This window comes from Bos indicus, chromosome 1, assembly GCF_029378745.1.
Source record: "Bos indicus isolate NIAB-ARS_2022 breed Sahiwal x Tharparkar chromosome 1, NIAB-ARS_B.indTharparkar_mat_pri_1.0, whole genome shotgun sequence".
Lineage (NCBI taxonomy): Eukaryota > Metazoa > Chordata > Mammalia > Artiodactyla > Bovidae > Bos > Bos indicus.
The window spans coordinates 143,121,661-143,136,081 of record NC_091760.1 but is presented as its reverse complement, the minus strand read 5'-3'; positions in this window follow the sequence as shown (position 1 = coordinate 143,136,081).

Below are 14,421 nucleotides of genomic sequence, written 5' to 3'. Positions count from 1 at the left end.
TTCACCATAAGCTATCAGCTACAGTCCATGAGGTCCCTAAAAATCAGACATGACTGAGCACATCCTCACTCATAAACGACTAAAATGTATTCTCCCACAGCCCTGGAGGCCAGACATCCCAAACTGAGGTCTCAGCAGGGCTGTGCTCCCTTAGAGGCTCTGGGAGGTGGTGGTAGTGGTGGGGCGCATCTTTCCTGCTGCTTCAGCTCCTGGTGGCTCCCATGTCCTTTGATTCGTGGCCACATCACCATGTTGATGCTGCATCAAACCTTCCTTTGTCTGTCTTACAGGGACACATGTGATTAGATCTGGGGCTCTCAAATTAGATCTGGGATCAGGATCCAGGATCATCTCCCCAGCTCAAAATCTTTAATGACATCTGCAAAGATCCTTGTTCCGAATGAGATACCATTCACAGATTCCAGGGATTGTGTTGTTGTTGTTCAGTTGTGTCTGACTCTTTGTGACCCCATGGACTGCAGCATGCCAGGCTCCCCTGTCCTTCATTATCTCCTGGAGCTTGCTCAAATTCATGTCCATTGTGTCTGTGATACTATCTAACCATCTCATTCTCTGTTGGCCCCTTCTGCTCCTCAGTCTTTTCCAGCACCAAGGTCTTTTTCAATGAATTGGCTCTTCATATCAGGTGGCCAAAGTACTGGAGCTTCAGCTTCAGCATCAGTCCTTCCAATAAACAGTCCTTCCAGGGATTAGGACCTGCTATCTTTGGGGCCACCATTCAGGCCACTCCAGTTAGTTTTAAAAATGGTTTTTCTAACTCAACTGATCCTTCTGCATTTATCAGGCTGTAAAATATGCATTTATTTGGTTTCCAATACAGTCACCCTGGGAAGACAGGGTAAATACTCAATTGTTTCCTTTGAATTACCAATTAAAATAAAAAGACATTAGTTTAATAGACGTTAGTTTAATAAGTGCTTTAAATGGTAACAGACTGGTTTGTTCTGGACCTCTCTTTTTGAGCAGTCATCAAGGACTCATGGATTTTCATGGATATGATATATTTATCTGCCACAATTCTTATTCTTTATCATGATGAAACCGATGCATCTTTGGCCAGGGGTAGTTCTGCATGCTAACTTCTGGTCCTGTGGACACAACTCCATTAGTCCTTGAAAATTTCAGTACACTTTCCTCCATGTTTTCATAATTTATTTTGCTGTAACTTTAAATTTGCAAAAACACTGCAAGAATAGTAAAAGGAACTCCTGTATACTCCTTACCCAAGATCAGCAATTACTTACACCTTGCTCTATTTGTTTTAGAGATAAAAAAAGAGAGAGAATAGTATGTATATAAATGTATATACACATGTGTGAATATATGTATACAGTGTTTATTTTTTCAGAACCATTTGAATGTAAGATATGCCTAAGTATTTCAGTGTATTCTGTAAAAGCAAGGACATTCTCTTACATAACCACAGTATAAAGATCATAATCAGGAAATTTCACCTGTATATAATTTGATATGATCCTCTCAATCCACACTCTGTATGTAAATTTCATCAATTTTTCCCCTTTTAGCTAATATTAACAATGTCTGTGTGTGTTAGTCGCTCATTTGTGTCTGACTCTTTGTGATCCCATGAACCGTGGCCTGCCAGGCTTTTCTGTCCATGGAATTCTCCGGGCAAGAATACTGGAGTGGATAGCCATTCCCTTCTCCAAGGGAATCTTCCTGACCCAGGGATTGAACCCAGGTCTCCCACATTGTAGGCAGATTCTTTACCATCTGAGATACTGAGCATTTATTCATGGGTTTACTGGATATTTACATATCACTCTTTGTTCAATGTTGTTCAATATTTTCCCAGTTTTTTAAATTGGCTTGTCTCATTTTTTTTATTTTTAAAAGTTCTTATCTCTTTGGATTTAACCCTCCATCAGACATGTTTTCTTTCAGTCTGTGGCTTGCTTCTTTATTTTCCTGACCATCCTTGATGAGAAGAACTTCAAAATTCTGATGGATCTAATTTGGGCAGGTGTATCTACAGAATTTGAGGCTCCTCCTTTCTGGCTTTTTCTGCTCCTGGAGTCTCTGCTCACCTTCCAGCAGTTGCGGTGGCCCTGAACTTGGTCCTCTGGCTCTTGAGATCAGAGGAGTGCTGTTTGGCATCCAGTTGCTCTATGTGGCTACCACTGCCCTGGGTCAAAGTCATCATGTGCCACCAGAGACAGCATCTGACCCCACAGGATAAGGACTCAGTCCCATGAGACTGCCCGGCCCTCCAGCAGATGCCGAAGGCCAGGAGTGGGTCCCCAGCTGACCCACAACTTCTGTCTGACGTTGCTGCAAATCAGAGGCATCCATGACCCCCTCCCTTCTGGATGCAATAAGTTTCAAGAACCGCTCACAGGACTCAGGGAAGCACATTTACCAATTTATTAAAGAATGAGATAAGAGAAGCAGATAAACACCCGGAGGAACAGGTACAGAGGCTCCTGAGCACAAAAGCTTCTGAACCCATGGAATTGGGGTGCATCGCGCTCCAGAAGAACCAACTGGAAGAGCCTCAAACCTCATCCTGTTGGGATTTTATGGAGGCTTCCTCACATAAGCACCATCAATCATTAACTCCATTTCCAGCCCCCATCCCATCTCTGGAGAACTGTGGGGAGCAGGGGCTGAAAACTCCAAGCTTCTCATCCTGGCTGGTCTTTCTGGTAAGATCAGCTCCCATTCAGGAGCCACCCGGAGTCATCTGATTGGAACAAAAGACCCTCCCATCACCCAGGAAATTCCAAGGGATTTAGGAGCTCTGTGTCAAGACCTGGGGTCAAGGACCAAACATCAGAACAGTGATGCTCCTAGTTGTTTGACCACCTAGAAAATGACTAGGGTTTCAGGAACCGTGTGCATGGAACAGAGACCAATTTATATATTTTCTACTATTTCGTCTTTACCTTCTACCTCTTCACAAAGGCCTCCTTTGACCTGCTTTCTTCTAGACCCCTCCTTAATGTCCTGTCTTCTAGCCCTCTTTTGTTTTTCTTTATGCCTTTCCCATAACTTTCAATTCATTCATCCAGCAAGTATTTCCTGAAAGCCAGTTGCCTGCCAGGCAGTGTGCTGGAGGTGGGGCTTGGAGTGGGGCGCTTGTTCCTAGGATCCCCTGTTACACAGTGAAGCAAGAGCAGTCTGGCTTCCTTGACCGTGTTAGCCAATGCACTGGCCACCGAAAGAAGGCTTCCTCACTCAACACCGAGCCCTGGGCAGTGCTGGCACCTTTCCGTCTTTGACCATCATGCCCACACTTCTGGCAGTCAGTTTTTCTGACTGTCAAATTTTCTGCAATACAATACTGCCAACAGATGCCAAAGTGAAAATTCCAGTCTTGCAAAAGACATAAGATTTCATGGAATTGACTAATGTTGGAGGACTGCTCAAATCACAAACAAAACTACTGGGAGAGGTGCTGGCAAAGTTAGACTGAATTACAATCGGGTATAAGACCGCCTGGAAGAGGGCATGGCAACCCACTCCAGTATTCTTGCCTGGAGAAATCCATGGACAGAGGAGCCTGGCAGACTACAGTCCATGGGGTTGCAAAGAGTCAGACATGACTGAAGCGACTTAGCACGCAAGGGAGACCATCAACAAAGGAGACATAACAAGGCCTTCAAAACACAGCAGCTTAATTCAGAGGAGAATGAAGAGCTCTTGGGAAAAATCACAGGCCAAATATTTCTGCTAAAAGGATCACATTGGTGCACATATTCTGTTGGTCAGTCACAGGATCTATGATGATATGATGCTCTCATAAAACTTTACCAGAACCATTATGAGCACTCCACTGCCATCGCTCACTTTGGCTTATTCCTTATTCCAAGAATTTGAGCAGAAACGCAATTTTGCCTAATTTACCTTTAGGTAAAAACCAGATAAGACTAACCCATGTTCATAATTTTTAGTTTATCAAGCCAGAGTCTAAATCAAAACCCATTTTTTTCACTCCTTACTTGAATTTTGGTTTCCGTTTCAGCTGGATTGTCTTTGTGGTCAGGAGAACTTCCTGATGAATTTTTAAATAATTGCTTGTGGAATGACCATCAGCCCCACTGAGATGAAAGGCCATGAGTGCACAGCCCTCTGAGATCAGGATCCCAGAGAGAAACAGATGGTTCTTTCAAAACAGGGTCATTGGAGGGCACACCCAACAAAGGACCATCCTGAGGGGTGGAGGGAACTGACTGAGGGCCAGGAACTGGGCTGCAGTCCTGGGATTTCCAAGCCTTCATCTGCTGAGCAGGACGTAGCAGGCAGGCATCTCTTTCCTGTCTAGGGACCCTGTGAGCAAGGAGCCAGCAACACGGTTGCCCTGCTCTCCCTGGGCCTCCTCCCTGGTGGTTGGGCACTGCCCTCTTCCTGGGGGCCCCATTATTCCCACCAAGATGGGGAATTAAGCCCCCAACTTCACTTCCAGCTTGGAGAGGACAGACCCCCAGAGCTCCTTAAGGATGCTTTTTTTTTTTTTTTTGCCATCTGGCTTCTGGGGAGAGGGCTGCAATTAGGGGCTGGCTGAGTCAGCTGCAAACAGCAGACCCATTTCCACAGTTCTATTTCCCCGAGCCTTTGGCCTCTGTTCTGCACAGCAGGCCAGGGATTTCAAGCAGTTTTACCTCATTAATTCTAAACCACCCATGTTCAGGATTCAATAAGTCAACCTGGTAGATTATTAAACACCCTCTTAGGGCTTGAGCCAAATGTAAACCCCAGATGAGAGAACCTGTGTCAAACATTCCAGCCAAATCTAGGCGTTTTTCCATCCATTGGGTCCAGTAGTCTAACTCCACGTCCACGTGGCCCCCCAGGCTCTGCTGGTGGCACCAGGTGGACCTGTAATCCTCTCCCTGGGGGTGCCATCTCCCGCCCCGCTCCAGTGTGTATGTGGGGGTGTCCTGTGCTTCACCCCTGGGCTCTGCTGGCCTCAGCTCTCTTCTAGGTCTGGGGGGCGTGAGAGGTGATGGGTGGGTCCTGGGCAGAACAGGCATCAGATTGCAAAGCCACCTGCTCCCAGCAAGTGTTGAAAGGCTTTAATAACAGAGGTTGGCTTCCCTAAGGGAGAGACACGAAGGAGTGAAGGAGAAAGGAGAGGAGGGGCGAGGCTGGCGGGGAGAAGGGGAGCGGACCTTCCAGCGGGGTCCACACAGGTCAGAAGACACCCAGCTCTGCACCTGCGAACCCAGCCCTCACCACAGACTCTGGCACCACGTGGACACGCAACAGTCAACCTTGAAGGTTTGGGCAAGAGTTGTTTTAGCAGCCCTATCGCGCAGGCCCCGCCCCACCTACCCAGGCCGCCCGAAAGCGGCGTTGCGCATGCGTTCTTCAGGCTCCTTGCTGCTGGTTGCGTTCCTCTTGGTCGTCTGTCCTTCTGTCTTCTTCCTCAGACATCTGGAGGAAGATAAGAAAATGAGCATTAGTTGAAATGCCGTCTATGTCTCTAGCTTCCCTAAATTCAGGGTCTTCTTTTTCTGAGACTTAAAGAAAAAAAGGAATAAGTGGTTTGCTTACGACTCCACCCAAGCAGCCCACTTTCCGTTGGGTCCCTGGGAGTCCCATCCGGGAGCAAAAATCTGTGCACCCTTCCCCTCCGCCTGGGGGCAGTCCACAGGGGGCCTCTCGCCAAGACCAAGTGTTGATCCTGGTCCTGTGAAAACAAAGCTGGCTCACCAAACACTGCTTTTACAATTTCAATATTGTAACTACCCGGATTACAATTATTGTAATCCGGGTAATTATGCAGTAATTTATTTTCCCACAACAGAAATTTGGCAGGAAGAACTTACTGGTCAGTCTTTACTGAGCTCTTGGGAGTATCCTCAAACACCCAGAAGCCCCCATGAAGGGTGGATGGGGTCCCAGGAGCTTCTCTGGGGAGAGGGTCATTGCAGTGCAGAGCCTCAGACTGCAAGGTGGTGTGTGCATTTTTGAATTTCCGTGTAGTGAAGACCTTATTATTTCTTCATCAAAATTGTAACAAGGAACAAATATGCACATATATAAATACATGATATACATGATGAATGCATATGTATATGTATGCATATATATGTCACGTCATGAGATCATTTTCTTGTCATATAGTGCCTTGCCTTTGAGCAAATCTGACCTGCTGGCCTCAGTTCTCTTCTAGGGCTGGGGGTGTGAGAGGTGGTGGGTGGGTCCTGGGCAGAATGGGACATGAACACCTGATCACCAACCTCAAAGGGCCAGCCTTCCTAATGGACTTGCAATGGGATTCTTTTACAAAGCTAAGTTCCCTCACTGCAGTGGTTCTCAAGCTTAAGTGTGTACTGGAATCTCCTGGAGGGTTGTGAAAACAGATTACTCTTCTCCACCCTAGAGTTTCTGATTCACTGAGTCTGCGGTGGGCCCCAGTGTGTTTGTCACAAGTTCTCAGGGGATGCAGGTGCTGTTGGTCCAGGTGTTGCAGGAAGGGGGACCCCTGCCAGGGCCCGAATGGGGGCCCTTGTCTAGCATTCAGAAATGAATTGTCTGAAGAGACACACGTGATGATGAAGCCAGAGGCTTTATTGGGAAGGGGCACCCAGGTGGAGAGCAGTAGGTTAAGGGAACCCAGGACTGATTTGCCACGTGGCTCACAGTCTCTGTGTATTGCTGATCCTGTTCACAGTGCCAACTGTCTTGGGGTTCACACTGTTTGCTGAACCCAGGGTAGGCAAGGTGTGGGCTAAGAAGCTGGAAGGAGACGCAAGGAGCCATAGGAATTGCATACACATTTATTCTCTCCTGACTGACGCAGCAGTCATAGCAATAGACAAGCTATCTTCTGTCCTCCCATGGCTGACCCAACAGATACAGCTTGCACAATTGCGCAGCAATCGCCCCTGCTTTCTAGGTAGAGCTCACGCAGGCATACAGCACAAGGTAGCCTGTGACCAAGTGGGTACCTTGTGACACGCATTCCCAGTGCTATAAGGGATCTCTGCTGTTACATAATCATTATTTACAAAACAGGGGCAAGAGCGAGAGGCCGTGGGACAAGAGAGCCTGACCATGCCATCTTGGTTCATTTGCTCTTTCCCTATGCTCGGGTTTTATGGTGATGGGATTAGTTTCCGGTTGTCTCTGGCCAATCATTCTGACCCAGGGTGCTTCCTGGTGGTCCATGCATTGCTCAGCCAAGATGGATGCCAGCGAGGAGGATTCTGGGAGGTGGTGGGACATGAGGTGTCTCCTTTTGACCTTTCCCCAGTTATTCCGGTTGGTGGTGGCTTATTAATTCCTTATTAATTCAACGTCCCTTACCAGTACTGCCTGTCATAAACTAACTCATGCAAATAGTTACTGTGGTGCCTGGGCACTGTGACCAGTTTCTGTCAGTGTGCTTCTCCTAACACAGGGACCGAACTTTGAGAACCACTGTCTTAGGGCACTTATAACATGGCTCAGAGTCACGGTGGTAAGGACAAAGGCAGATGCGTCCCAAGCACCAAAATTCAGACACCAGCCTTACAGCCAGCTGGCATCATGATCGCTGCATGTTACTTTTTTTTTTTTTTTCCACTGTATATCTCAAAGAGTTGCCTTAAGGATTGAATGAGAAAATATAGGTAATATGGTTATGTACCATGATGAACAGTGATTACTGTAGCTGTGTGATTAAGTCCACTCACATTCCTTTTATACACCAGCGATCCAGAACATATCTGCTGAACACAATAAATTTATTTGAAAACAATATTCTAGAATTTAGATTATTTAAAGTATGTGAAACAACTTACACTAAATGACTGGATTGTATTGCCTTTTGCGAGTTTAATATAAATATATTTTTCATAAGTGTCACAGAATTATGAAGTCACAAGCTATATTAAAGTCATAAAATGTATTGTAAGTGGGCTATTTTAGGTTTATCACCACAATAAAACCAACTACTGAAATAAAATTATAAGCCATTTTACTCCAGGGATTCTTCTATTTGCTTTTTCCATGACCACGATTTGCAGAACAGAGACTGTGATCAAAATATTGCTTGGAGTACGCACAGGATGGGTAGCTCGTGTCCCATCCATATCCCATCACAGTGTACACGTGTCTGAATAACTCTCAAGTGCAGACTGTAGGGAGGTGTGTGCAAGTGGGGCTGGGGAGTAAGGGGTGGGTGGTGGCCAAGGGGTTGTTGCTCTTGTTATTTCGTCACTAAGTTGTATCCGACTCTTTGTGACCCCAGGGACTGTAGCCCGCCAGGCTCCTGTGTCCATGGGATTTCCCACCCAAGAATACAGGAGTGGGTTGCCATTTCCTTCTCCTGGGGAATCTTCCAAATCCAGGGATTGAACCCTAGGGTTCTGCTAATAACTCTACTGTTCTGAAATGTTTAATATTAAAATAGCCATTCCAGCTTTATTCTGAATAGGGCAAGCATGGTATTTCTTTCTCTATTCTTCTATTTAGAATAAGTTAAAAAACACATACAAAAGATATTTCATGTATGTAGCATATAGTTAGGTCTTGATTATATGTTTATCTATGCTTTTTAATTGGTGTGTGCAAGCATGCTAAGTCATTTCAAACATGTCCAACTCATTGCAATCCCATGGACTGTAGCCCTTGAGGCTCCTCTCTTCATGGAATTCTCCAGGCAAGAATACTGGAGAAGGTTGCCATGCCCTCTTCCAGGGGATCTTCCTGGATCCCAGGAGGACTGAGCTTGGCTCTCCTGCATTGCAGTGAGATTCTTTACCATCTGAGCCACCAGGGAAGCCCCTTTAATTGGTATGTCTTTTTTTTTTTTTTTTTTGATAATTTTATTTATTTATGACTGTTCTGGTCTTCACTGCTTATGGGCCTTCTCTAGTTGCAGAGAGTGGGGCCTACTCTTTAGCTGCAGCTCAAGGGCTTCTCACTGTGGTGGTTTCTCTTGCAGAAATGGGCTCTAGGGCATGAGGATTTCAGCAGTTGCAGTTCCCAAGCTCTAGAGCACCGGGTTGTGGTTAAAGGACTTAGTTGCTCTGCAGCCTGGGATCTTCCCAGACCAGGGATTGAACCTGTGTCTCCTGTATTGTCAGGCAGATTATTTACTACTGAGTCACCAAGGAAGCCCTGGTATGTTTATTTTTTATTTTATTTATTTCTTTTGACCATGCCTTGTGGCTCGGGGGACTCTTAGTTCCCCAACCAGAGAATGAGCCCAGACAACTTCAGTGAAAGTGCCCAGTCCTAACCACTGGACCACCAGGGAACTACATTAATTGGTATGTTTAGACTATTGATATTTATTGGTATTATTTATTGATATTTATTGGTATTATTGATATGGTTAGGTTTAAAGCCAACTATTATTGCCTTTTCCCCTCCTTTTTTGTCTTTTTTTGGATTATTTTTATGGTTCCTTTATCACTTAGATATTAGATATGAATTTTTCTCATTTTTTAGCAATTGTTTTAGGGTCTATAGTACACATATTTAAATACAGTCTGCCTTCAAATGATAGTATACTAGTTCCTATGTTGTATAAGAATCCTACAATATAATCTTTCTATTCGTGTTTCCAGTCTATTGTTGCCCTGTATTTTAATTCATCAGATATTACAAACCCTATCCTACATTGTTATTATTATTTTTGTCTCTCTATCCCATGGTCTCAAAAATAACAATAAGAATAAATATTATGTACTTATCCATCCAATTACCATGGTAGATGTTCTTTATTTTTTGGGTATACATTCAGATTTCCATCTGGCATCATTTCCTTCTGATAAAGAATTTTCTTTATATTTTTTATTATGTGGCTTTGCTGGTGATAAATTTCTTTAGCTTTTTATATTTGAAAAACTTTTTATTTCACTTTTTTTTAATGCATGTTTTCACTTGGTATAGAACTTTATGTTGACAGGTTTTCCTTCAATACTTATAGATGCTTGTCCACATTCCTCTTACTTGTATTATTTCAGACACAAAGTCTGCAGTCATTCTTAAATTTGTGCCTCTGTATGTTTTGTATAATTTTACTCTTTCTGCTTTTAAGATTTCTATTTATTCCTGGTTCTGAACAATTTGATTATATTTTTTCTCATGTAATTTTCATTATATTTCTTGTGCTTGGAGTTTGTTGAAATTCTTGGCTGTGGGTTTGTACTTTTCATCAGACTTAGAAACGTTTCAGCCATTGCTTTTCAAAAATATTTTTTCCCCTTTCCCTTTCAAGGACTCCAGTCCTTCATGCTCTAGCCCACTCAAGATTTTCTTACAATTCACCAATGTCCTATTTTGTTGTCAGTCATTTTTCTCTGTTTTTATTTGGTTGGTTTTTATTGTTATGTGGTCACATTTACCAATCTTTTCTTCTGCAATGTCCAGTTGACCATAAATTCTATCCAGTGTGTTTTTAAGCCTCAGTTTTAAAATTGTAGTTTTCATCTCAAGAAACTTGATTTAAGTAAGTGTGTTGGGGACTTCCCTGGTAGTCCAGTGGTTAAGAATCCACCTTCTAGTGCAGTGGACATGGATTCTATCCTTGGTCAAAGTACTGGGATCCCACATGCTGCAGAGGAACTAAGCCTGTGTGCCACAACTCCTGAGATCGTGTGCCACAATGAAGTTTGGAATACCGATGCAATAATGAGCCCATGTGCCACAACTGAGACTTGAAACAGCCAAAGAAGTAAATAAGTGTACCACTGAATAACTCAAGTTTACCATCCACATATCCCTGGAGTTCTCTCTGTGCAACTTTCTTGTCTGGTACTGGTGAATTCCTGCTGCTTTGTCACTACAAACTCTCACCCATCTCATCTACTCAGGCAGCCTGCTGGGCTTACCTAGGCTCGCCCTCTCTGTACTGTTATCCGATCCTCTCTCCCCAGGCAGTAAGACAGGCGATTGTACAGCCTACCTTGTTTGTGTCTCTCTCCCAGAGTTCATTGTCCTCTGTTGCCTGGTGTAAAAGATCTCAATAACCATTATGTTATATGTATATATTTCCATTTCTAGCAGGAAAGAAAGCCAATCCCTCTAATTCCATCTTGACCAAAGGCTGAATTCCTGTCTAGTAATTTTCGATTATATGTCTGACATTGTCAGTTTGATGCTGAGCTCTGGGTTTTATTGTACTTCATTGAAGACAGTTGGAGTTTTTTTCTGTCTCACAGTTAAGATATTTGAAGACTGGCTTGATGTTTTTGTTTTATATTTGTTTGGAGCAGGTCTAAAGTGTCCTCTTACTCTGCGTTTGTCCCACTGCTAAGGTGTGACTCATGCCATTTATCAGTTGTTTGCCTCTCAGCTCCTGCTCCACCCGTGGTTCTCCTGTGTGGCAGTAATGAAGCTTTAAGCCTGTCTCCTCTTCAATGGGACTTCCCAGGTGACTCAGATGGTATAGAATCCACCTGCAATGCAAGAGACCTGAGTTTGGTCCCTGCGTTGGCAAGATCCCCTGGAGAAGGGATTGGCTACCCATCCCAGTAGTCTTGCCTGGAAAACTACACGGACAGAGGAGCCTGGCAGTCTTCAGTTCATGGGGTTGGAAAGAGTAGGGCATGACTGAGTGACTAACACTTCTCTTCCTCCTCTTCAAAAAGCACAATATTAAGTTTTGTCAGCAGAGGGTGCTGGAAGGAAATTTCAGGAGGAAAGAGCTTCTATTTCTGGTTCTGGCATGTTGTCTTATTTTTTTTTTTTTTAAATGCTGAACACAGTCTGGTCACCGCCTGGATATGGCCCTCCAGACACGGACACCAGGCTTCACGCCACTCTGTTGGCAAGTGGACTTCCAATGTCCCGTCCCTCTCTGCACAGTGGCTCACCAGCCTTGGTCCATCTGCGCCTGCAGGGTGTTTCCTGTTTCCATGGTTGCTGTGAACCAACTCTGGATTGCACAATCTAGCAAAGTTCTTTGCACCCAGTGACTTGCAAATACTGTCTCCAGTGAGGTCTGAACCCCAGCCACAGGGAGGAAGCCCTCCTCCCACAGTTGTCCATTCTTGGATACGGTCCCTCAGCTTTAAGTTGTTTTTTAGTATTCTCTTTCAATTTTTATACTTACTCCCCTGTTACAGTTCATAATTCTTTACGTTAAATGTTCCTGTTCAAATTATTGGGTGGTATCCTGATTTGTTGTTGTTGTTGCTCGTTTGCTAAGCTGTATCTGGCTCTGTGTGACCCCATGGACCACAGCACGCCAGGCTCCCCTGTCCTTCACTGTCTCCCAGAGTTGGCTCAAACTCATGTCCATTGAATCAGTAATGCTATTCAACCATCTCATCCTCCGTCACCCTCTTCTTCTCTTGCCCTCAGTCTTTCCCAGCATCAGGGTCTTTTCCAATGAGTCAGCTGTTCACACCAGGTGGCCAAAGTATTGGAGCTTCAGCTTTAGCATCAGTCTTTCTGATAAATATTCAGGTTGATTTCCTTTAGGATTGACTGGTTTGGTTTCCCTGCAGTCCGAGGGACCCTCAAGAGTCTTCTCCAGCACCACAATTCAAAAGCATCAATTCTTCAGCATTCAGCCTTCTTTATGGTCCAACTGTCACATCCACATATGACGACTGGAAAAACCATAGCTTTGACTAAATGGACTTTGCTGGCAAAGTGATGTCTCTGCTTTTTAATACACTATCTAGGTTTGTCACTAACATGTAAGTTTTTTTGGCCCCTATTGAATGCCTTACATATTCAATGAGCAGTTCTGCATGCTGACTGGGGGAACTCAAGTGTTTCATACACATGTAAAGCTCTGAGAAGTATTTTGCTTATGGTTCAGTGGTCATTCATTGCCTGACTTGGTGGAATTTCTCTCTCCTCTTGCTCAGATGGGAATTCAGCCAGAGACTCAAGGGAGCCTCCATGTAGATTCTAGACCTCTTTCTCTGTGTCTCCCTCCTTTTGTGTTCCTTGTCCTACCATTTCTATCTGCTTCATCCATCACTCAACTCTGGAAGATCTCTAGATTCTGTTTATATTTCCCTCCCTGAATTCTGGTTTATAAATTACTTCTAGGTAGAAAGCTGAAATTATATTAGGGCTCATTTAATTTTTTTTGTTTGTTTGTTTTCCTTTTCAGTCATCACAGTCTCACACTGCCTCTTGTCCAACATTTGAAAAAATTCTATTTCATGTATTTTTGAGACCAGATTTCTAGTTATTCATGGTGAGAAGCAAGTCCCATAACAAGTTACCTTTAGGACTCACTCACTTTTGATGCAGACTCTGCATTTCCATCAAGCTCCCAGGTGACGTCCATCCTTACACAATTTTGAGAAGCAAGATGTTAGATGGCTTATTCAGAGTTTCTTGCTTTTCCTCAAAGACTGGTTGTGTTTCCCCAGATTATAAGCTCTGAGATCCCCGCTTTTTAATAATGATGATGTGAGCCAGGGTACAGTGTCTGCCCTTCTGTTAGCACCCAGACCAAGGACAGCAAAATTTGTTCAAGGACCACTGAAGGCAGTAAAACATGTTTTCCAAAATCAGCGGCTAAAATAAGCTGGGCTCTCTTTCCATAAAGGGTTCTAGGGGAGAGCTTACCTATGGCTCATTCAGAGCACCTCTCTTTGGGGATTTTTTCACTTTTGCGCTACGGTTTCTTTGGAAATTGCAGTATTTGGCCTACTGCACTAACAGATCCTCATCTTATTGTGAATGGAACAGCATGAAAGATAATGAGTTATGAGTTGAAAGAGACATTTTTGGAGGGAGAAGGAGAAATCTGAGATTTCCAGATCATTAATTTGGGGAATGACTTCTTCCAGGACATCTTTACCTCACTGAGAAGATTGTGTGTGTGTGTGTGTGTGTGTGTGTGTGTGTGTGTGTGTGTGTTTGGTTTCTAGCTTTTTGGGAGGCTGAAGTCTTAGAATAAAATGGTACCCAACAGCTGGAAATGGCATTTCCTTGGAACCAGACAGGAATGAGAAGCTAGGGATTCTGGGAATTTTCTGCAGACACTTGCAAAGATCTTTAGACACAGCTGGCTTCCTATTACCCTTTGTGATGGAGCAGCCTTGTAAAACCTACAAACTCTAAATGTCAAATTCAGTTGGTAGTTTGACGCCTCCACCTCCCAGCGTTCACTCAGCGTGTGGAGTATTTGGCTTTGTCTTGCCTCGGAGGAAGTGTGTCCGTTTCCTGTGTGGGGGAGGCAGCAAGTCAGGGCGGGTGGAAGCAGGCGGCATTCAGTTGAACGGGGTGGCTGGGTACAGGCAAGGAGAGAGGCTCCCTCCAGGCAGGGTGCAGGCGCCAGAGTCGCCATCTGGACTGGGAATCCAAAAGAGAGAACCTTGGAGGGATCTTAGGAGCCAAACGTCTGTCCGGAGGCTAGCATTTCACTCTAAACCCCGGCCCCAGCTCTTCTGAGTCTTTCCTCCCAGGCCAGGGCCATGGTCTCTTCTGATCTGGCCCCTTCCTCCTGCCCCTCTCCGCTTTGTGAAAGAG